Below are 24,690 nucleotides of genomic sequence, written 5' to 3' on the forward strand. Positions count from 1 at the left end.
ACGGACTTTTTGTTTACTATTGTCCTTCCAATTCCCTTTTCTTCATAAAAGTATTCTCTTTTCTTTGTCATGCGGGGGCTTACATGTGGCTCACCAGAGTTGCAGACCCCAAATTGTCAATTCTCTGTCAACTGAGAATAAGTCCATCTTTGCTGGAGAGATATCTGCCAGTCTGATTACTGAAGGTAACAATTCCTAAATGATCTTGATACTGCCCTGACCAAAACACTCAAAATTTAACTGCCAGAACATGTTTAAGGTTTGTTTGTTTGTTTTTTTCCCAGAAAGATCATGGGAACATGATGAATTTATCCATGTAAAGTCCTTTTCCACTTCAAGTATGCACTAGGTCCCCAATAAATAAAAGAACTCAGACCAAGAGGTAGAAATTTCAATAATAGGTTCCATATTAACATATAACGCTATAACCAAATGATCTATAATATGTTGAATACTCATGACATAGCAAGGGATTTATAAGCATTTGCTGTAATTCTCAATAGCCTTCCTAGATGTGATAGAAATAAAACAAAGTAAACTAAAGAGGTAAATAAAACTGGTCAAGGTCACACACTAGGAAATAGCAGAATCCAATAAAACTCAATGGGGTTGACAATACCACTTGTGTATTTAACTATTAATACTGTATCTCAATAATATAAGGAAAAAATACTCTATAAAGTTATTAGATATATTCTAGACAAGATGATATAATAATAAGTTATCCTGTCTATCAAGTTAGTCATTGGTAGTATTCAAATTTTATCTTTTTGAGGGAGAAGGTATTAGGTTTATTCATTTATTTATTTTTAGAGTAGGTTCTGGAGACTAAGTCCAGAACCTCCTGCATGCTAAGCATGTGCTCTACAAATTGAGCTATACCCTCTCCAATCATTGGTAGTATTCAAACTGATGCATTAGAGAGAAAACTTCAACACAAATGTTGCACACCAACATATTATGAATCTCAATTATTTTTTGAGATTCCCGTACATTTTCAGATCTACCTATGCAGTGTGTGATGCAATGAAATTTCAAGTTATAGCTTTGGTATCTTGACTATGAAGATTGTTAATGGACATTCTAATATAAAATTTAAAGTTAACGAATTATGTTAACTTTGCACAATTTATATATATATATATTTAGAATATAGTGAGCTGCCTTTTGATTTTTATTTTTAGGCTGTTCTATTATTCATTTTATTTATTTTTTTGACAGCTTTGTTGAGATACGTTCACATACCACACAATTTACCCAACTAAAGCATACAGGCTGTGTTAATTTATTATTTATCTATTTTGGCCTCTTTTTTTAATTTAAGTTTTTACTGAAGTATAGTTGATGTACAAAATTATGTAAAGTTATATGTGTACCATATATTAATTCACAATTTTTAAAGGTTATACTCTATTTATAGTTACTGTAAAATATTATCTATATTCCCTGTGTTGTACAATATATTACTGTATTTCATTTTATACATAATAGCTTGTATTTCTCAACCCCCTACTGTTCCATATTGACCCTCCCCACTACCCTCTCCCCACTGGTAACCACTAGTTTGTTCTCTTTATCTGTGAGTCTGCTTCTTTTTTTTATATCCACCAGAAAAATACTGTATGATATCACTTACATGTGGAATCTGCCTTTTGATTTTTATCTGAAGTATCTCTATCAATGGTTATTTACAGAGACAAGTCAGTCTTCTGCTAGTCATGGGAATTCAGAACATGGAGATTACAGTATGCCTACATTAATTAAAGGTGTTATATAATAATGCAAATTTAATTTTTTTCAGATTTCCAGAAAAAGTCCACTAAATTTGTGTTATTTTATTAACTAATGCTGAAAAATATTTCGCTTATAAACATTCAATATGGATAGTATATGTATAATAATTGCTGGCAGAGATGTGTTTTCATCCCAGCAGCCTATTTTGAACACTAAGAACAAATATAATATGTGCATTTCCAGGACATAGGAATATGTTCAAACCTAAGGAAAATAAATGTTCAGTATCAGCAGAGAATGTTTAGCTGGCAAAATGACCTTTCCATATGAACGCACCAGTCTGCTTTTTTTTTAAATCAAGTTTACAGAGTCTTTATCATATTGATTGTTACACATGTTTTCAGGGCAAAGCTGAGTGTGGTGATTGCATTATTATTTTTCATTTGGAACCTACTGATTTTCTGCCACTAACTTACAGGTCAATTTTTAAAAAGTTATTGTAATCACTTGATTTATATATTTTCTAAAAGATAGTGCCAAAATGGGAACGTTTTCATCAATCTGTCAGCTGTATTGAGCTTTTATGCTGTGGTCATTTTGATTTTAAGGTGTGTCAGATTTCTTGTTCATCAAAACTTTTGTTTTATTTTTTTCAATTTCAGACATTCACATTTTTTATATGAGTAAGAAAGTAAACATGATAAATTGGTTGTTTAGTACTAGACTCTGATTTCAAAGCTGATTTTACCACATTCAGAATTGCCTTTTATGTGAAAAAAAAATTATTTCCATAATGACCTTTAAGCTGCAGGGACTTTGACAGAAATGAACCATGGCACTTACATTTAGTCATTCAGATGTAATTGTCATTTGTGCTGACTTTAAACAATCTGTGAGTACTTTTTCCCTTTTTTGTAATCAATTTGATTTGAAAATATAGAAAATACACAAGACAGAATTTTATGGGATATGGTAAATGAAACTTATCAGACAACTACCAATTCTACCATTATAATTTAGCCAGAAATGGGACTGTTCATGGATATTATCCAGTAAGAAAAGCTTCATCTAAAATTAAATATTTTCACTTGAGGATTTGTATTAGCATATATAATTGGCTTTTCATAATAATTCAATATCTGCTCTGATTGGACTGTGAAAATTCAATCTAGAATTTTTAAGTAAGAATAAAATGAAAATATCACTAAGTAAGAATATGATACAAATTATGATTTTAGCTCTGTGTCTAAATAGCTAAATTACTTTGGAGATGTCAATTATACATTCCTAAGTATCAATCACTGTTATTTTGTTAACTAGACTAGAAAGTCTCTTAGAACCAAATCCATGTTCATAAAAATGAATATACCTCATCACAAAGAAATAGTCTGTTAGATGCTTGAATTCGCTCCCCACAAAAAGTCAACAAACTTAATGTAGTATTTATTAGATTCCTGCTTTGAATATTTTAATTTATCTCACTTGATGCCATTACTATTCTATTACATATTTTTAGATTTGAACCCCATCTGTTTGTTGCTACATCTAAGATCTTTTGGTCTTAGTGATTCTTCTAGTTGTCTTAAGAAACTGTATTTTTATTCTCCATAATAGACAATAAAGCACCATTTACAAAACTTACACTATGATTCAGGCAATGTAATATATAGTGGTATGTTATCAAATATATCTTCATCAGAAATCCATAAATGCATTATTACAAATTTGAAGATGTCAAAGAATTTCAAATATTCCATTTCAGGATCCTACTTTAGATAATAAGTCTTTGATTTTTACTAATCTTTGTTAAAAGATATCTACTATTCACTGGCTTGACTCTTCTAGACTTTAATTTCTTATTGACACTTACTGTATTAATTCACAGTTTACGTGACTCACATTAGCTGTTAAAATACACTGGTTTATTATTTAACCTGTCCTAATGTTTTTGACTACAAGCTTTATTAATGTTCTAAGTGCAGTGACATATGTGATCTCCAGAATGAAAGTCATGGTGGGGATATCCTATTTACACTTTGTCAAAGTAGTCCACAATGCATTATTTCCTCTGTTATAACTGCCACTTTGAAGTTTGAAAACTTTGTGGCAGTGTTCAATCCAACAAAAGTTCAGGTATGTCTTTTAGTTAAAAACATGGTATGAGTTTGAAATTGTCATTACATTTACCTCTGCATCATTCTATTGATTCTATCAAAAGAGGAAAGGCAGACTCTTTATAAATATCATTAAAAAGTAAGAATTCTTTTTTTTTCCTTCTGGGAATTTAAGGACTTGAGATCATTAGACAGTGATTATTATTTAACAGAAATTTGAATGTTTTTCACATATAGCAAACAATTCCCCTGATAGAAGTATCACACTTCCCAGATTTATTTAAGGTCACAGAATATACCATATCCATTCTTCTGCCATTTATCCAAATACATTCAGATGCACAAATATAATGGCATTTCTAACTTACTTAGATTTATTTGTTGAGTAAATTAAAAATAAAAATCCCTGTGGCAAATTGGAAAAAAAATATACGATATTTTGCAATTTATCCCATGAAGAGATGAAATCTATTTTCACCACTTGAATTTGGCCTTGTGTCTTGTTTTGTCTCATGGTCATTAGCAACCATGAAGCCAACAGAGATATGACAACTGCTTATGTTTTGGTGCTTGCTCTTTTTTCCTACTCCATATCCTTCCACCACCATGTGAATAAGCCAAGGTTGCCCCATTTGAGGATGATATATTCTGCATAGAGAAGTCTCAGCAATACCAACTGTCAGAGCTGAGGCCCTTGGTATAAAGGCCCTTGGTATAGACCATTCAGACACTGTTGGGATATTGCCTCATCACAGATATCAGGCAACCTGGCCCAGTCCAAAAGTAATACTCAGTGAAGCTTAGCCTACAGCCCTGTCCAACTGCTGAACATAGCCTGTGGCCTTGCCCAGGAACAAAGCCATGACAGCAATCCCACCTCACCATGAAGTACAATATCTAGCCTCCATAACTGTGGGATACAGCTGGAGGCCTCTTTCAACTAGAGAGCCCAGCAAGCAACCTTGCTGAATAGCAGAGCACAGGAGTAGCCTACCTGACTGGGAAGCCTAACATATGGTCTTGCCCAATTTCAGGGTATAGCCCGTGGCCCAACCTAATTACAGAGCACAGCCTGAAGTCCTGTCCATTGGCAAAGCCCTGCATGTGGTGCTCCCTGAACCTGAAGTCCAGCCAGTGGCACCATTTGCTCAGGGAACAGAGTGATGTCTGCCCATGGATGTTACAAGCTAACCTGTACAGTACCTAAGGTGAGCTGACTGGTGAGAGACTTTCCTGATCAAAATGAACTTGTAAAGTCTGAAAGACAATAGTGTAATGGAACAGGACCCAGTGTGTCCTTACCAGGACAGAATCCTCCATGTCCTCCACCTTCTTCTTGTCAGTAGACAAACTTTAGCCAAAAAATATATTTAATCAGAAAAAAAATGCAGAAACAAAGGAAATTAATCAAACAAGACAACACAGTAATAGTTTAGCTGTTAAACAGAGTTAAGGACCTTTATTTAGTTCCTCCTCAAGGGCTACAGATAATATTCTGAGCCATATCCTTTGAACTGTTCTACAGATACTGAAAGTCCCAATAGGTGGAAGAAATTAACTACATGAATGATCAGAGTATAGTCATGACATAAGCTGCTCCAACTTGCACAATTCCACAACTGGCCTCAAGCAAAAGGGAACAAATCAGCCCTGGAGTTTAAGACAAACTGTACCTAAAACAATCAAAATGATGCTGATCAGACCACTGCATGACCAATTTCAAGATTATCATCAGAGATGACTGTGCTGCTCTGCACATAGCACACTCCTCCTGACTATATACCCATGAAACTCCCCTTTAAAAGCTCTTGCCCCCTGATTGACAGTGGGGAGTTGGTTCTTAGGGACATGAGTCTACCATCTCACCAGGATTGCTGGCTCCCTCAATATAGGTATCTTTCTTTTTACCCAATACTTGTCTCTCAGTATTGGATTCCTCAGCAATGAACAACTGAACCTGAATTCGATAACACTGCTTACAGAATGAACAGTACCAATGCAAGGAATCAGGGTTCACAAAGAACATAAACATGACATCAAAGGAAACTAATAAAGCTCCAGTCACACACCCTGCAAGAATAGAGACTTACGAACTTTTGGAAAAAATATTCAGAATGATCCTATTAAAAAAGTTCAGTGAACTACAATAACACAGAGACAGCAAAATCAGTAAAACAATGCGTGAACAAAATGAGAAGTTCAAAAAAGAAATAGAAGCCATCAAAAAATATATATAGAGAGAGCTGAAGAATATGACTAAACTAAAATTTCTATAGAGAGCTTCACCAGTGATCCAGACCAAGCAGAAGAAACAGCCAATGATCTAAAAGACAGGTTATTTGAAATTATCCAGTCACAGGAGGAAAAAGGAAAAAGAATGAAAAACAGTGAAAAAAGTCTACAGAAATTATGGGACACCACTAGTGAAAATAATATACATTATGGTAATCACTGAAAGAGAAAGGAATAGAAAGTCTATTTTTAAAGCAGTAATGGTTGAAAATCTCCCAATCTTGGGGAAGAAAATGGACACCCAGTTTCATGAGGCCCAAAGGAAGCCAAATAGATTGAACCTAAAAATGGCTACAGTGAGATAGAATTAAATATAAGACCTAAGGACATAAAGCTCCTAGAATGAAAGAACTTCTTGACATTTGGTCTTGGTAAGAATTTTTATATATGACACCAAGCGCACGAGTAACAAAAAACAAAACAAAACAGAACAAAACAAAAAACCCAAACAAATGGGATAACATCGAACTATAAACTTTCGCACAGTAAGAGATACACTCTACATAATTAAAAGGTAACACAGGGAATAGGAGAAAATATTTGTAAAGCACATATCTGAAGGGGTTAATATTCAAAATATAAAGGATCTCATATAACTCAATTAGCAAGTAATAACTACCACCACACACACACAAAACAATCTTATTAGAAAGTCCTGAATATACGTTATTTTCAAAGATATTCAAATGATCACTTTATTGTTTACTTTATTGTCTTCATTTTAGAGTGTGCTTATCAGTTTCTATGAACTTTTTATATAAAAATAAAGATAATATTTTGAAATAGTTTTCACAAATACACTTTAAGGTTACTGTTATTAAGTTTTATTAGGGTGATATTAATAGATATTTAAATATTTATTTCTAAAATAAGTTTTTGTAAAGATTCTGGAAATTTCTGGAAAAGACAATGCTTTGTGATCATGGGGAAAAAAAAGAAAAAAACATACCAACATCGTAGTGAAAAAGCAAACCCTAAAAATTCTTGGTTAAAGCTCATGATAAGGTGTTGAAAATTATTAATCATTACAAAAGTATAAATCAAAACCACAGTAAGATACTAGTTCATACTTCCTAGTATGGCTATAATATTAAATAAATTAGATGGCTTGGGGAAGATGTAGACAAATTGGAACCTTTTGTACATCACTGGCTGGAATGTGAAATGGTACATGTGCTGTGGCAATTTTAGTAGTTCTTCAAAAAGTTAAACATAGCCTAACATATGACTCATCAATTCCACTTCTTTGTACATGCCCCAAAGATTGGAAACAGATAACTCAAAATTATACTTTTATATGTATATCCATAGTAGCACTATTCACAATATTCAAAACGTACAGACAACCCAAATGTCCATCAACAAAATGATGGATGATAAAATGTGGTATATATATATACAACGATATATTATTTGGCCAAAAAGGAAATGAAGTAATAATAGATACTACAAAGAAGACAAACCTTAGAACATGATAAGTGAAAAACCCAGACACAAAAGGCCACATATTTATGATTTCATTTATATGAAATACCTATGATAGGTAAATCCACAGAGATAGGTAGCAGAATGTTGGTTGCTAAGGACTGTGTGGAGGGAAGAATGAGAATAATTGTTTAAATGGCTTTGGGAGTGATGAAAATGTTTTACAACTAAATAGCAGTGATGGTTGCACAATATATTGATCATACTAAATGTCACTATGTATATACTTTACAATGATGTATTTTATATTTTGTGAATTTTACCTCAATTAAGTTTTAGTTAGTAAATTTATGACATAAATAGTTGGTTGCCAAATATCTCCCAAAAAACTGTCCTGAAAATAAAACTCTTTACAATATTCCACGCATTATTCTACTGTGTGACATGAGGTCATATTTTCAATTGATTATTGAAATTTTGGTTTATGTTAATGGCTTGTCAATATTTTTTTATCCACATGAGGAATCAGAATTGTTCAACATAATGATGCTGTGGAGTTTTAAAAATTATTTCCTTGAAATTTTAAGTATAATCATGCATTATCTGAAATAGCCCTGTATTATCATCCCAAATACATTTTAATTGGTTTTATATAATTTTAAATATTCAAATATTTGGTAATATTTTACTAATTGTCAACAAAATGACATATGCTTAAAATATATGACTTTTAAAATGTACAGAATATTTTTAATCCTTAAAAGTATCTTTGAAAAATCTTTAACTTGTAGTATTTGATCTTTAAAATTCTCCAGATACATTCTTAACTTTTTAAGTTTCAGATTCAGTTACTTTTATATCCCCACTGAATCTTACTTCAAGTGATTGTGATGTTTCACTTCACTTATTTAAGAAAGTGACTGGATAAAATGCAAGCTTTGCACTTTAAATGGATTTGCCTTTGGTTATCTAGCAAGATATTTGTGCCTTCATGACTTTGATATTTCAAGGTCCAAAATACACAGCTTACTTTTTTAAGAACTACACAGTACTCAATATTTCAGTGTTTGGTTCCTGCTTTTATCCTGCCCTATGTAATCATATTCAAAAATCACTATTCTCAGGTTTAAAAGGCAACTAAGTATATGATTGTGGCAAATGGGTCCTCTCTCAAATTTCCATTAAATTATCCATGAAGCCACAGAGTACAATGACTTTGGAATTAAATGGTCAAATGAATATTTTTCCCTTAGCTCTGTAATTGGATAAAATTCTATTAATTTTTAATTCACTGGAAATGGCAGGGGCATATTAAGAAAGGGAAAGTGAGGTTTCCTATAAAGGTTGGATTCTTCTCCTTAGTAAATAAAAATAATTAAAAAAAAATAAATAAACCAAAGAATACAAGGAGGCTGATGACTTTAGCCTTTTCAGAACCCAAATGAATTAATGTAAAACTTTTTGAGAGTTTAAAAGTTGAAAGTACAAATAAGCAAAAGACAGGAAGTACAAATAAACAAAGGACAGTAATAAGGGCCTTTCGACAAAGCCTGTTCTTATCCCATGTGACATAAATCATAATCAGAAATAGACAATTTTGTTTTCCTCCAGGCTTCAGGTAGGAGTCCTTTTGAAACAGTTTGAAAAGTTGGTTTCACCATGTAAAAGAGCTTCTAAACATGCAGATATGACCTCACCAGTGTTTTTATTCCTGGAAGTGACTGGCTTCAGTTTTTTATACCCATGACAACTGACTGTGGTGATAATCAAATAATTTTTCACTCATTTGGGACACTCAGTGGTGGAAATTCCTTAATTTCCAATACTGTATATTAATATATTGTATACTATGTGAAGACTGAAGGCACCTTATAATTTGGCTCCTTTGTGCTAGCATAGAATTACCTTACCCAATTATCAACATGTGACTATGCTGCTTAAATGATTTGTGCCCCAGTTCTCTTATCTTAAAGAGAAAAAATTACTCTTCTTGTGTATATATATATATAAATGACCTTAAAAATGGTTGTACTAAATAAGAACTACAAAAATTTTGTATTACTTCATGGGAATAAACTGTCATTAGTTTTTTTGCTTCTTATTATTCTACTAAAATGTATCAAAATTTTCAGAGATGAACCCATATAAAATACCCCAAACCCTAGCTTAGCAAGCCTCAGTACTATACAGTATTTCAGAAGGTACAAACTTCCAAAGAATCACTGATGATAGTACTGCCAGTTAATTATTTTCTGTTTCAGCTTTTTATTCTAAATACCTTACTCCTATGATAGAAATCATGATATGAAGTTTGTTTTTTGTTTTTTTTTTTTAAGTGAAAGAGCTAACACTGGGACCAGAATGTTAAAAAAAAATAATTCTTGAATTTTAGTAATTTTACATATGGCTGTTTCGATGAAGAAAGTGGAATACATTCTGAACTTTATTCCATGAGCATTGTGCTTCTCTCAAAAATTCTGTAGACCATTTTCTGAGCTAGAGAAAGCAAGGGTTAGAATCAGATGTGAGAGATTCTAGTCCAGTGGTAATGATTCCACATCCAATCTTTCTCTAGGCCTAAGCTTGCGTGGGTGCAAGATTCATCTCCCAGGTAAGGCTGGTGATCCCAAAACCCAGGGAAACAAATTAATCTCCAAGGTAGGATCTTGAAAATAAGGAATTGCCCTGAATCTATTTACAATAAAAAGGGTTAGTAGACCAAAAATGATGGCTGACAGGTCTAGGCACAGTGTGTCACATAAAGCCATTCTCTACTCCTGTTTTCCTACATTTTGGGAGAGTCTGAGGAACGATCTGAATTGTCTTATGTGCCAAAGAGGGAACAAACATGTTTGAAAAAGAACCGGCAGATCTATTGTGGCCTCACTGTCTGGAAAAGGGTCATTTAGTTTATTTAGACCACTGACTGGAGAATATAATGAGACCACAGGAAATCTAAGTGAATGAAATCAGAGTCATAAGGATATGATGCATGATGAAGAACTGAAAAACAGAATAGGTGGTTGACAAGCAGGATAGGTCATGGTGCTGCATTTACCTTGGAAATGAGCTGCTGTTGGAAATTGGGGACCACATCCATTATCATCCAAACATGGGGACGTTTGAATACAAAAGGTGATGCCAATAATTATTCAAAAAACAGATTTACAGCAGAAGCTAGTCTGGAATAACAATCAATGTATGTATATGTGTGTATACCATACAACAATCATATACATTTGTGTGTGTGTGTATGTAATTATCTAATCTACAGGAGAAAGGAAGTAGAGAGGACTTCCTAAATTGACTAAATGTAAATTTTAAATGCCTAAATAAACCAAATTTGACTAAAAACATTTTCTGTCCTTAGGTAGAATTATTTAAAATATTATTTAAATTGAAGTATAGAAAAAAATACAATTTTTTGATATGCAAGAATGTGTTTGGAAAAAAAATCCTACCTAATGAAAAGAAACAAAATTCTGATGTAGTCTTGATATAAACATATACATATATAATTCTAGTATACACATGCTTGAACGTTTATAATAATATATATATATTTCTGATACACATAAATAAGTATACATAATTTTGATGCTCATACCCATAAATATTTAATTCTAATATATACACACATGGTCTCAAATTTAAACCAATACCTTCTTTAAAATTAGCACTGATTTGATGAAACTGTGCAATGAGTAATAACCTCTAATTGGATTATAAACTGAATGAGAAGGGAGTCTTAAATCTTTAAAAAATGAGAGAACTAAAATCTTAAAACAATCAGGCTACTTAGCAAAGTAATTAAATCACACATATACACATACATGAATACACACACGAAGCATGTTACTCTCTCACTTTGATAAATGTAATAAAACCAGTGTGCTCCATTATTAAACTAAAATTCAGTTAAGAATAGATGTTGAGTTCAAAAACACAGGCAAGGAATATCTTCTCATAGTCTTTCATAGCATAAATCACATCTGAATGATGTGGTTTATCTTAAGCATGGAGTATATAAAGACTGAGAACATGGCAAATGTAAAAATTTCAAACTTTAAGTCAAAAACAGTAATAGATAATTAGGTCATTATATAATAATAAAAGGGTCTATCTATCAAGAAGACATAACAGTCAAATACATACATATATATATATATATACTTACACACACACACACACACAAAATATCATAGCACTTAAATGTATTAAGTAAATACTAACAGATATAAAGGGAGAAATAGACAATATAATAATAGTAGGTAACTTTAACACCTCACTTTCAAGAATGAATACATTATCCAGACAGAAAAACAAGGAAACAATAGACTTGAACCATGTATTAGGCTAAATGGAACTAACAAATAACTATGCAATATTCTATCCAACAACAGCAGAACACACATTCTTCTCAAGTGCATATAGAATATTCTCAAATACAGATCATATGATAAAACACAAAACAAATATTAGCAAATTTAAGAAGATTAAAATCATACCAAGTGTCTTTTGTGACCACAGTGGTATGAGACCAGAAATCAACAACAAAAGCTGAAAAATCTACGAATATGTGAAAACTAAGCAACACACTTCTGAACAACCAATGAGTCAAGAAAGAAATCAAATCAAAGAGAAATCAAAGAATATCTTGAAACCAATGAAAATGTAAACAATATACCAAGACCTATGGAATGTTGAAAAAGCAGTTTTGAGAGGGAAGTTCAGTTACTATGGAGAACAATAAGGGAAATTCCTTAAAAAATTTAAAATAGAACTACTATATGATCCAATAACCCCTATATATCTAAAGGAAATGAAAACAGATTATTTCAAAGATATATGCATCTCATGTTTATTGTAGCATTATTCACAGCAGTCAAGGTAAGGAAACAACCTGAGTTCGTCAATGAACGAAGAGATAAAGAATATGTGTTAATAGACATAATAAAACACACAATTCAGCCGCGAGAAAAAAGGAAATCCTGCCATTTTTGACAATATAGACAGACCTTGATGACACTGGCCTAAATGAGATAAATCAGACAGAGAAAGACAAGTACTGTTATGATATCTCACATGTGGAATTAAAAACAAATGAACTTGAAAAAACAGAGTAAACAGTGGTAAGAGAACAAGAAAAATGTTTAAAGGTACAGACTAGCCAGATAAATAAGTCCTGGATATCTAATACACAGTATAGTTATTATAGACAATAAAACTATTATAAACACTAAACTTGCTAGGAAGTTAAATCTCAAATGTTTCCATCATTAGAAGAAATGATTAATTGTGTAACATGACATAAATGTTAGCTAATGCTACAGTGGCCGTCATGTTGCAATATAAATGTGCCAAATCAATGTCATACTGCTTAAACTTAGACAATATTACATGTTATCTCAAAAATAAATTGATTTAAAAATTACTAGACAGAGGAGTAAAGGGACTTTAGCTGAGCCAAAGAATAGGAGAAAGACACTACAGTCGCTAAAATAAAAAACTAAACAATATGTATGACATGAAAGTAATTACGCATGTGTGTAAAATGTCATTCCTGTGTATATTTGTATATGTAATTTTCCAATGGTTATTATGCAATTAAATTTAAATAACATAAAAAATCACTTTAAAACAATTAAAACTGTGGAACTAGTTGACATTACTATGATAATGATTTCAATAACAATATTTTACTTCAATAATTTCATAACTATTATTCATAAGATACACTGAGTTTTCTATTGGAATAGACAAAGTTTAATGTCAAATTTGTCCTGTAATTTAAAATATTTTGTGAAATAAACCAAGTAAATAATGAGAATAGTGTTTTGAATTGTCAAATAACTCACAAAGAAAATTACTCTTCCTTGCTGGCAGTGAGGACTATTATTCCAAGTGTATGAACTGTTTTGTTCAGAAGTGTTCACTTCACTGTTCTTTAACATCTTTGAAGAGTTATTATCACTCAGGAATAGTTACTTTCAGAAATAATGTTAACTTGATAAAATTTTCAACTCTTCCTTTTAAGTGTGGAGTATAGTATCTATGTCAGAAATAACTGATTAAAATCAGTGAGGTTATATTATTGTGCAGAAGAAATACATACATGGCAATGAATATTCTCAAAAGATTGAAGTAGTGTAATTATTATGTATGCTTGTGAAGGAAGAATATGAGAAGGATAAAGAATAATGTTGAAATATAACCCTTTTAGCCCTCAAAGTGGTATTTTTAAAACAGACCAGAAAAGAATAATTGTCCTTTTAAAACATATCATTTGCAGTGATAGTCATGATTATATTTATCATAATAATAGGGTGTTTGAGTCTTCCTTTAAAAAAATATTCTTTGGTACAAAAGGGAAACTAGCTTTAACACACTATCTTGCAGTCTGCTGAGACTTCATATTCCATATGAAGAATATTCCACATGATAATTCATTACTGGAAATATTACTAATGTTTATATTTTCAATTATTTTTACTTAATTAAAAGTTACTTTAAAACTATTTTGTCTTAAACAAGCATGGCTGTAATCAATTGTGCAGATAAATACCTGTGACACATTTTTATTCCTTCTGAGGAGTTTACATATAGTACCATCTTTAATAATACTGGTTATAAAGTGGGATTTTGGGAATATTGCAGGGGGTCGTTATTAAGCGCTTTATGACTTCCAAAATGATTTCATGAGGAATACTAAACAGACTCTTTACTCCAATCCAAGGCATGAGATACTTTTCAATTTATTATTATTTACATTTGTTACTGATTTATTATATAAAATACATTTACCCCATTTTTAGTGGTAATATTACAAAGCAAAAATCTAATTTCACTCAAATGTGCATTAAATGCAGTAATATAAAAGATTAAAATTGAAAATATTTGATGTTATATAATTTTTAAATATTTAAAATTTTTTATCTCATTCACCTAAAAAAGCACACATACCATTTATTATGTGTTAAGCCATTATGATATGAAGACAATGATTCCTACACTAAATGATTTATTTGAAGACTTTAATGTCCGTGTTCATTCTTTTCTGATTACACTTAGAGTTGTTTTTGACTTCCTAACATCGATATGTATGCTTTCCAGTGAAGGTTGTATATTTAAAATTAAATTCTAGCATAGTTTGACCTTTTATTTTGACATTCAGTCATCTGCTATTGAAAAACATCTTGCTTGATGATTGCTTTACTAAGGACATGCCTCATGGATTTCCAGATCACTTTTAATGTAGTGTTATTCTCTATTTAATCATTTCAAAACTATTAAAGATATCAGCGTAGTTCCTTAGATTACCATTAAAACTTTAAAATAGTTCATTAATGCAATATCTTCACATTGCTCTATCTAGATAAACATTAAGCAACCATTAAATTAAGCTTTGCCCATTAGATGAATATAGAATATGCTTCAAAGGCATAATTTATCTGCTCTCCAGAGTTCACAAAAATCCTTGCTTTAACTTTGATATTTCCTCTGTTTACTTTGTACTGCTTCCTGAACCATTTCTCTCTTACCAGTAACATTTATTACTCAATAATACAAATAATGGAATGTAACAGAATTATGCTTTTTACTTTTAAGAACTTTAAAAATAAGCACAGATAAACAATATGTTTACATTTCCAAAAGGCTTTTCCATTTGGCAAACTTTTTTTTCAGTGAGTATTACTTTGTTTTATCTAGAGTAAATGATATTTTTCTACTTTTCTACTTTCTACATAATTATTCAATTATGTTCACAATGTATTCTAAATTCCAGGCTATTTCAATTACAGTTAGTATAAGAACAAGCCTGTTTTTTGTTGTTGTTGTTGTTGTTTTGTTTTGTTTGTTTGTTTTCCCCAGGATAGTTCAGGAGAAACTGTTTCTCCCCTTGACATTCTGTACATATAGGCTGTCCAAGACAGCTTTACTGTTTCTCTCAGCTTTAGTAAACTCAAGACAGGCTTCTTCCTGGCTGTAAGTCTCTGACTTCCCTTTTCTCAAAGCATTTGCTTTAGAAAACGTGTAAATTATTTTTTATTCTCCTTTGAGATGCACATCTTCTCCCAGCCTGTGCCAGATTTTTACAGCCCAGGGAATGTCATTCTTGTGGACCATCCCTCTGGACTATAATCCCACAGAGAATGGGAGATAAGGGCACCAACTTCAAAAAGTGACGATTAGCAAACACAAATGGCCTAATCACATTGGCCAGCCTCCCCGGTAACATCTTCCCAGTGTTTTTTACTAGCTTTTTACTAGCTCGTCACAGCTTTTAAAAATCTCCCCACCTTTTGTTTCAGCAGAGTTGAATTCACTCTCTCTTCCCTACTCTAACAGTCTCGAACAAAGTCGTCCTTGCCTGTTTAACTCTGTCCAATGCAATATTTCTTTGCTAGGGCTATATGAGATTTATATTTAATCCTGAAACGTAAGTATACAAGCCAAAATTTGAGACCACTTGATATGGGAACCTAATAATAGATACAACAACACTAAATTTATTGAGTGCTTACTATATGAAAGACATTCATTTGAATCAACTTGAATCATAAAAGACAACATGCATACATTTATCTCCCATAATTACCATGTTTTACTGTGAAATAAAAATTCATATTTTACAGTAAGACAAAAATGTAAACATAAAAAAATGTTCTCTGTCCTTTGGCCCCCTTTCTCCTTTATACTGTGTACTGTGTATCCACATTATGCACTGAGCAAAATTCTCCATCAGCAGAAATACCTATTCAAAAATAAAGACCAACATTCTTGCACCAACAAGACAGCTCCTTAAAAGATAACATTCCTGCTTGATATCGTTAAGGGCTCATGTTTAACCCACTGCTTTGTACTTACAGATCTTAATTGTACAAACTATCTACATTTCATGTATAGCCCTCTGTCTCAAAACCTATGTAACTGTGCTCTGACCTCTAACAGGAAGAACAGTTCTTGGAGCTTTCTGGGAGGCTGTTTCTGGGTTATAATCCTCAATTTGGCTCAAATAAAGTTTTCCATTTCTTTTTCAGATCGACTGATGAATATTTTTGTCGGCAGAACAAATGCAATTATTTTCAGTATAGAAGAACAACAGGTACTGTTATTAAAAAGAAAACAGTTCTTATAAATGCTCTATTCTTGTCTAATTTCATTATTGCATTTCTCCCTTAAGTAGCACAAAACAGATAAGCTGCTACTTTTTAAATACTTATATCTTCTCATAAATGCCATTTCTACTATAGTAGGGGTTCCAACTCTGCAAATGAGATAATTAACTGGAATTCACAGTAAATCGTGTGACATGGTGGGTGACTAATGAGTAGAACACAGAAGCCACAAGGCCTTTTTTTTTTGTGCCAGTGGGAGGAAATGGGGTTCTCTCATGTAAATGCAGTCTTACCGGTCTGCAGAAAAGGACTCAACTCCTCTTGCCCTCCGGTCATTTCCTGGGTTTACTCATTCTTGTATTGACTCACTTCTCTAGAATCAGCTTCCAGGCTTCCTTAGCAAATAACTTTCAATACTTTTCTTTCAACACCCTCTTTATCTTTCCACCATGGAAAACAAAATCCACTTTTATTTTATACCTTTGTTAGGCAGTTAAGATAGAAATGAGCACCGGGGAGTGGGGAGGAAGGGAAAAGGAGAAACTGTGAAAATAACAGCATACCTATACTCAAGATAAGGGGCTCCAAAAATGTTTACTTTCTCTAAATGAGGGTCAGCAAAGAAGCTGGCTAGGATTCAACACTGCAGCTGCACAAAAGAGAGAAGGACCTAGCTCAACCTGACCCAATGCTCATTATAATGTAAGTAATATTACAGTCTGAGCCCCTTCCCATAGGTTTCTCTGTGTGCATCATGCGTAAGAACACTCCTAAAAGAGATGGGCGTGCCTGAGCACAAGGAACCTGAGCTGTCAATCAGCCTGAGCACTCAAAGAACCTGAGCCGTGAATCAATTGATCAGTCATGAAAACACCCCCTAAGCCAGGGTATAAAAACAGGAAAAACAAAGGAGCGGCACCATTTTTCCTCTCTTGGGTTGGCCCGCTCCCAATTCTCGGGAGTCTACTATATTTTACTACCTTTTAACTTTACTAGTAAAATCTCATTTATATCACACTTTCTGTCTCTTGTTAAAAATTCATTTTTTTCAGGTGACTTAAGAACTGAGGTAACTCTTACTTCCCTCCTCCCGGTAACACCTTGAGTCAAGATAATTTTTTAAATGTCCTTTTTTTCATAAAGATAGAAAAGGCTGAAAGTTCCAATATTCCAGCAGGGAAGATGAAAGACCAATGCTTACTTTTCCCCCATCCAAATAATCAACACAAAAGCAAACCACAAAGTTAAGGTTTCCACATTAACCATATTAAAAATGACAGAAACATTCATATTCTGCAACGCATGCATTATGTGGTGACAATTTTAAGCTGAACAGGAGATACAATATTTTATAATAATGATTAAGGCCCTTTGGTATTTTCTCATTTTGCTTTCCTCCTTTAAATAAGATTGACATGTACATCATTCCTAAATACACAGGAAGTTAAATTTGGAAATGTTGACTATATTGTACATTTAGAATTTTATAGATCTCAGGGATGTTTTTCCACAATGCTAATGACACAAATTATTCATGTAACACTACATTTGCTTAAAACACATTCACAAACAAGTTTATAATATAAATTTCACTTACATACCTTGGAAAATTCTTGAGGGCTGGATTTGGTTCTATTTCTGGTTCAATCATCCATAGAGCCTAGAAAAAAATTGAAAGGAAACCTGAGATCTGCAAAATTCAGTAAGAATGAAAGTTTTATGAAAAGTTGCATCTATTAATTACTTTGTTTTTATTCATCTCTCAGATTTATCCACACCTAAGCTCTTAGTAAAATTTAACTTCTCTGAGTATAAATATTCTTTATTTAAATATTATAATATTTATATAAAGCATTATGAACACTGAGTACAAAACAAATAGAATTTGATACACATGTCAAGCCAAGAGAAGAAAAAAAAAAACTGCAAACAAACAGAACAATTAAACAACAAAGAGCACACTGCCAGGCTGGGTAGGGAAGCTGCCCTGCATTTGCCCCAATTAAGCCAGCGGAAAATGAAAAGCACCTGGAGGCCTATCAGGTTGCCATCATTCCTAGGCTGTAGTGAAATAGACACGAAAACACGAATACTTTTCTTTTCTTTTTTTTTTTTTTTACATTTTTTATTGAGTTATAGTCATCCTACAATGTTGTGTCAAATTCCAGTGTAGAGCACAATCCCTCAGTCATACATAAACATACATATATTCAAATACTTTTCTAAATTAAAGATGTATCAAAGTACCCCATCCCAAGTTTTCTAGAAATTATAATCTATGAAATAAAACCTTTCAAGAAAACTAGTGAATCTGTATTGGACTTGAAGAAATAAAGCAGAATGCATTGCAGAAATTTTTTTTAAAAAATAGGAAAATAGGAAAAAGTGAAGTGGAGGGCAGAATGAGAAGTTCTAACAAATGTCTAAATGGGTTCCTAGAAAAACATATATAGAAAAGAGAGTTAGAGAAAGTATTAAGAGTTAGTGGTTAAGCTTTTTTTTTTTTTTAAAGAATCAATGAAATAAAGGAACCAAAGAGAGAGAGCATAGCTGAGAAAAGAGAAAATGGTAGCAAAAAATGCAGACAAGTAGAAAGACAAATGAAATTCTTAAAATTAGCGAGAGCAAAAACACTTTTGATCTGAACAATCAGTACACAACTTACTGTCTAAATTCAAGAAGGAAAATTATATTCAAGGAACAGAAAGTATTGGTCAAGTTAAAGTTTTGTACCAAGCCAAAATATCTGTGTTGGCTTTCTATTGATGCTGCAAAAAATTAGCACAAATTTAGGAGCTTAAACAGTACAAATTAATTATCTTACAGTTCTGTAGTTCAGAAGTGCAATATGGGTTTCACTGAACTAAAATTCAGGTGTCCCAAAGGGTGTGTTTCTTTCTGTAGACTCTAACAGAGAATCCATTACATCGCCTTTTTCAACTTCTAGAGGCCACTGGTTTTCTTTCACTCACTTCCTTGGCTAAATTTATTCTGAGGGATTTTATTCTTTTTGACACAATTGTAAATGAGATTGTTATCCTAACTTCTGTTTCTGATGGTCTGTTATCAGTACATCGAAGTAAAACTGATTTTTGTACATTAATGTGATATTCTCCAAATTTCTGAATTTGCTTATTAGTTTCAACAGTTTTTTTGGTGGAGACTTTAGGGTTTTTTATATGTAATATTTTGGTATCTGCAAATAGCAACTGTTTTACTTCTTCCTTTTATGATTTGGATGCCCTTTATTTCTTTTTCTCATCTAATTGCTCTTGTTAGTACTTCCAATACTATTTTGAATAAAAGTGGGGAGAGTGAGCATTCTTGCCTTGTTCCTCATCTTACAGGAAAAGCTTTTGACTTTTCACCATTGAGAATGATGCTAGCAATGAGCTCGTCATATGTGGCCTATAGTATGTTGAGGTATGTTCCTTTATATCACTTTGTTGAGCACTTTTTTTTTAATCATAAATGGACCTTAAATTTTGTTCAACGCTTTTTCTTCATCTATTGAGATGACTGTATGATTTTTTTCCTTCAATCTGTTAATGTGGTATATCACATTGATTGACTTATCACTGTTGAATCATCATGGTATCCCTGGAATAAATCCCAATTGACCATGATGTACAATCCCTTTATTTTATTGTTGAATTCAGTTTGCTAATATTTTGTTGAGGATATTTGCATCTCTCCAGGGTATTGGCTTGTAATTTTCTTTTCTTGTGGTGTCCTTGTTTGGTTTCTGTCAGGGTAACACTGGCCACATAAAATGATTTTGAAAGAGTGTTCCTTACTCTTCTTTTGTAAATGTTTGAGAAGTTAATATTAATTCCTCTTAAAATGTCTGGTAGAATTTACTAATGAAGCCACCTGGTCCTGAATTTTTCCCTGTTGGGAGGTTTCTGATTACTAATTCACTCTCCTTACTAGTAACTTTTCTGTTTAAATTTTCTGTTTTTTCATAACCTGGTCTTGGTAAGTTGGATGTTTCTAGAAATGTATACATTTCTAGCTTATCCAAATTTTTGGTGCACAATTGTTCATATTAGTCAATTATCCTTTGTAATTTTGCAGCATCAGTTGTAATGTCATCTTTTTCATTTTTTATTTTATTTATTTCAGTTCTCTCTCTTTTTTTCTTGGTAAGCCTAGCTTGAGGTTTGTCTACTTTGTTTATATGGAGGTCTTCTTTAACTTCTCTTTGTGACATTTGGAACTCTTATTGTAAAGATTTTCTCTATATTTAATTATATGTAACCTTAATCGTTTCCTGCTTTCGGATGTGATAGTGTATTGAAAGATTTTTTTTTAAATTTTAGTTCCAAATCATTTGTTTACAGTATGGAAATATAATTATTTTTCTCTATTTTGACCTTATACTTTGTAGTCTTGTTAAATTCCGTTATTTCTAGAAGCTGTTTTGTGGAATATTAGAGATTTTCTACATACACAGTCATATGATCTGCTTAGGAAGAGAGTTTTATGTTTTCATTCCAACTCTACACGAAGGTGTTACTTTTTTTGCATTATTACTGTTCTGGCTAGGATCTCAATAAATGATGTATGGCAGTGGTAAGTGTAAACATTTTTACTTTTTTTGATTTTAGAGAAATCATTCAGGCTATTCCTAGTATATAATATTAACATTAAGAGATTTGTACATTTCCTTTATCAGCTTGAGATTTCATTTTATTCATAGTTTCAGCATCAATAGGTATTAAATTGTGCCAAATAATTTTTATGAAACTACTGTGATAATCTTATTTCTTTCCAACAACTTTTTAACATGTTGAACTGCACTGATTACTTTTCAGATGTTAAACCAAACTGTATTTCTGATGCAACTACAATTATCCATGTCATTTATGCCTCTGATATATTGCTGGATTTAATTTACATCATATCTTTGTAAATGCTATTTGATATCTCATAGGCAAGTTAATTCCTCTAGTTACAGCTTAGAGAACTGGTATCTTCCTTTGAAAATAGTTATAAAAGTTAGTAAAATGTACTTACTCATATAACTATTTTATTAATAGCTTTATTGGGATTATGTTGAAAGCTTCATGAAATCAGAATTTTAGCTGTTATCTAACCAATTTATTCTATGAACTGAATAAATAATTAGAATTAAATGTGTCAAGTAAAAGAGTTAATTCATGAAGATTGAAACACTGAACTATATGACATAATAGTATACATTTGGCAGAAATGAGTAAGTCATTTTGCTTGTTACCAAATGTAGTAATTGGTAAGACTGGTTAATATCTACATCACGTACCTTAATCTCTATTACTCTGTGGAATATTTGGATTATTTGGAGAATTATAAAAATTATTATTGATATGTAGAGCTCATTTTGTTAAAAAAGAAATGCATAGATAATATTATTAAACCCAGATTCAAGATTTTCTCTTCTACAATGAAAATAAATAACACTAAAGTTGCCTTTCATTTTCATATAGATTGCCTTAAAACTTAAAATTATAGCCATATTTTTAAAGTACATAACTAATCACAAATTATTATGGTATGACAGAAGAACATCCAAAGATATACCATAATAAAACGTAAATTAAATACATAAACAAGTCAATTAAAAAGTCAAAATGTAAGTCAGTAAATAAATAACATTAAAATACTTGCTTTGGTAATAAACACAGTGTATATAAATCTTACAGTCAATTCATTTCAATAAAATGAAATTTATACAACGTCATGAGTTTTCAGCTCATCTTCAAGTTAATATTTTGGTAGTAGTGATTTTAAAATATAGTCACTATGTTTTAAAAAAATTCTTTGGTCTGGAGAACTGTAAAGTAAATCAATAAAGATCCTTTTTTTCACATTGTTAAGATGTTCAGTCAGTTGTGTTAATTAGAAATGATTAGAGTTCCATCTTTTATTATTTTTAAAATCACAGTCAATAAAGCTAATCTTCATATATCCCATGGTGATTCTAAACTAATGAAATTCATTTACAAAAGCAAAATTAATTTCATAGGTGAATAGAATGAGTATTTCCAGTCTGAGACTTTATGTATCAGTAAGAACACACAGGAAACACCTGTCTATCTGAAAGAAGCATTGGCACCTATGATGCATGGAAGTAAACTCTATGACATGTAAATATAGTGAGTACAGAAAACATTTATGAAACTTTTTTGACAACATGTTTTCATGTTGTCAGCTACAGTTTGAATTATAATGCACGTGGACATCAGTCACTTGCTCTGTTGAATAGATCCCTTATAACGTCTTTTTTTCTATATCAAAATATAACTTGTGTTTATCTGCCCCCAACACCATACCACAAAGGAAAACAGTGAGTTGAATCTGTGCTATGCATAGACACTTTTTTAAGGGAGAATTCTTTCCTTTTTTCTCCCTCATAAAAGGGGGACAGAAATTTTGCTTGAACTATTTTGTACTAAACTTTTCAGTATAAAATAGTTTCTAGAATTTAATTGCAATATTGCTGATAGCATACTTAGATTTTAATATTTCATGTTGAAATAAAATAACTCATCACTAAATTTCAACTGGTAGAAACACAATAAAATAAACAAATTCCCTAATGAAAGTCACTAAGATAACATAGCTATGATTTAGTACAGGGACAAATTATTTTATGAATATTCCAGAGCCTTAGGTTTTACTAATAATTATTCTTCTGATTTCATAGAAATATCGAAATATTTTGCAAAATGTTTCTAGCATTGTAAAAGCAAACAATAGGTGAAATTTAATATGAAATGAGCATAGAGTATTTATTAAAAATAACAAAGAATAATTTAAATCAAGATTAATCAAACATTTGTGCGGCTAGGTTCAAGTATATGCAACGTATATTCTTAATCATTAACACAAACTTAAATATAATTTGTAAATAATAGAATTAAGGATACTATTTCAAATTTATCTCCTACATAACAGTATTTCTTCACAATTTAATTGGTGTATATATAATGTTAAATGCAATCTTTACTGGTAAAGAAACATAAACTAAATTTATGATTAAGTTCATACTCTTTCACTTCAATATAACAAAATACCAAGAAGCTTCATCTAAGCTTCCATTCATCCCCTGAAATCTATTCTGAGCCACTATTAATCGCTATAAACTTTTTTAAACACTTCATACAGACTTCATCGGGAGGCTCTTTTAGTGGACAAAATAATCTTTTTTAACCTTTCTTTTGATTTCTTATCATATTTTTAACTACTTCTACTGTTCTCATAAAATATATGTTTACTAATAGACTTTCATATTTTACTGTTTCAGATAGTTTTACTAAAAATGTATTTCTTTTTAAAGGTTTATTTTTCAAGAATAAAACCTTGGTTATACATCTTGGGACTTTATAATAAAACATTTAAATTGCTTATAAAACTTTTATGAGGGTGTATAGGATTTTTTTTAAATGGCTCATTCTTTGCTCCTACAATTTAAAAAATTACCCTTATCTTACTATTTTATTAGAGTATATTATGTGTATCATCACTGCTTTGTCATATAACTATTTCTTCCAACTTCATAGGCATTCTGAAATTCATAAATGTTATTGTGGTGTTGTTCTCTGATATACCTTCGATATCATTTAAAAATATTGTTGCATAACTATTTTTCCAGTTTATGTTGGACGTTCTTCAATGTTTTAAATATCAGTGTATCATATTGCTTGTGTTAAGCTCATATTCCTATAACAGCAGATAGTAGCTCCATTCTTTGATTTTATTTTATTTTTAAGTGAGAGTATGATTTTTGGCTTACATGAATTTCTTCTTCAAAACAATTACAAATGCTAACGATATACATGTGTTTGTATATGTCTGCTCATGTATATAATTGTTTTCTCCCACCGGAATGCAAGCTATATGAAGATAATGCACTTTGTTTTGTCAGTTCATCCATGATACCTGAGGCAGTATCTGGCATTATGTGTATTTAATAGTGAATGACAATGGTTTTATAAAACTTTTTTTCATAATACATGAACCCA

At 31.6% G+C, this 24,690-nt stretch overlaps 1 long non-coding RNA gene across 3 annotated transcripts in view; it reads right to left on the reverse strand.

The window, feature by feature from the left end:
- Positions 1-24,690, reverse strand: part of LOC140685887 (uncharacterized) — a 359,629-nt gene that overhangs the window by 256,381 nt on the left and 78,558 nt on the right. For all 3 annotated transcript variants that reach the window (XR_012059343.1, XR_012059337.1, XR_012059340.1), the window contains exon 3: positions 18,286-18,344. This is a non-coding gene — a long non-coding RNA (uncharacterized lncRNA). The remainder of the gene's footprint in view (positions 1-18,285; positions 18,345-24,690) is intronic.

The sequence above is a fragment of the Vicugna pacos genome, chromosome 2 (assembly GCF_048564905.1).
Source record: "Vicugna pacos chromosome 2, VicPac4, whole genome shotgun sequence".
Classification (NCBI taxonomy): Eukaryota; Metazoa; Chordata; class Mammalia; order Artiodactyla; family Camelidae; genus Vicugna; species Vicugna pacos.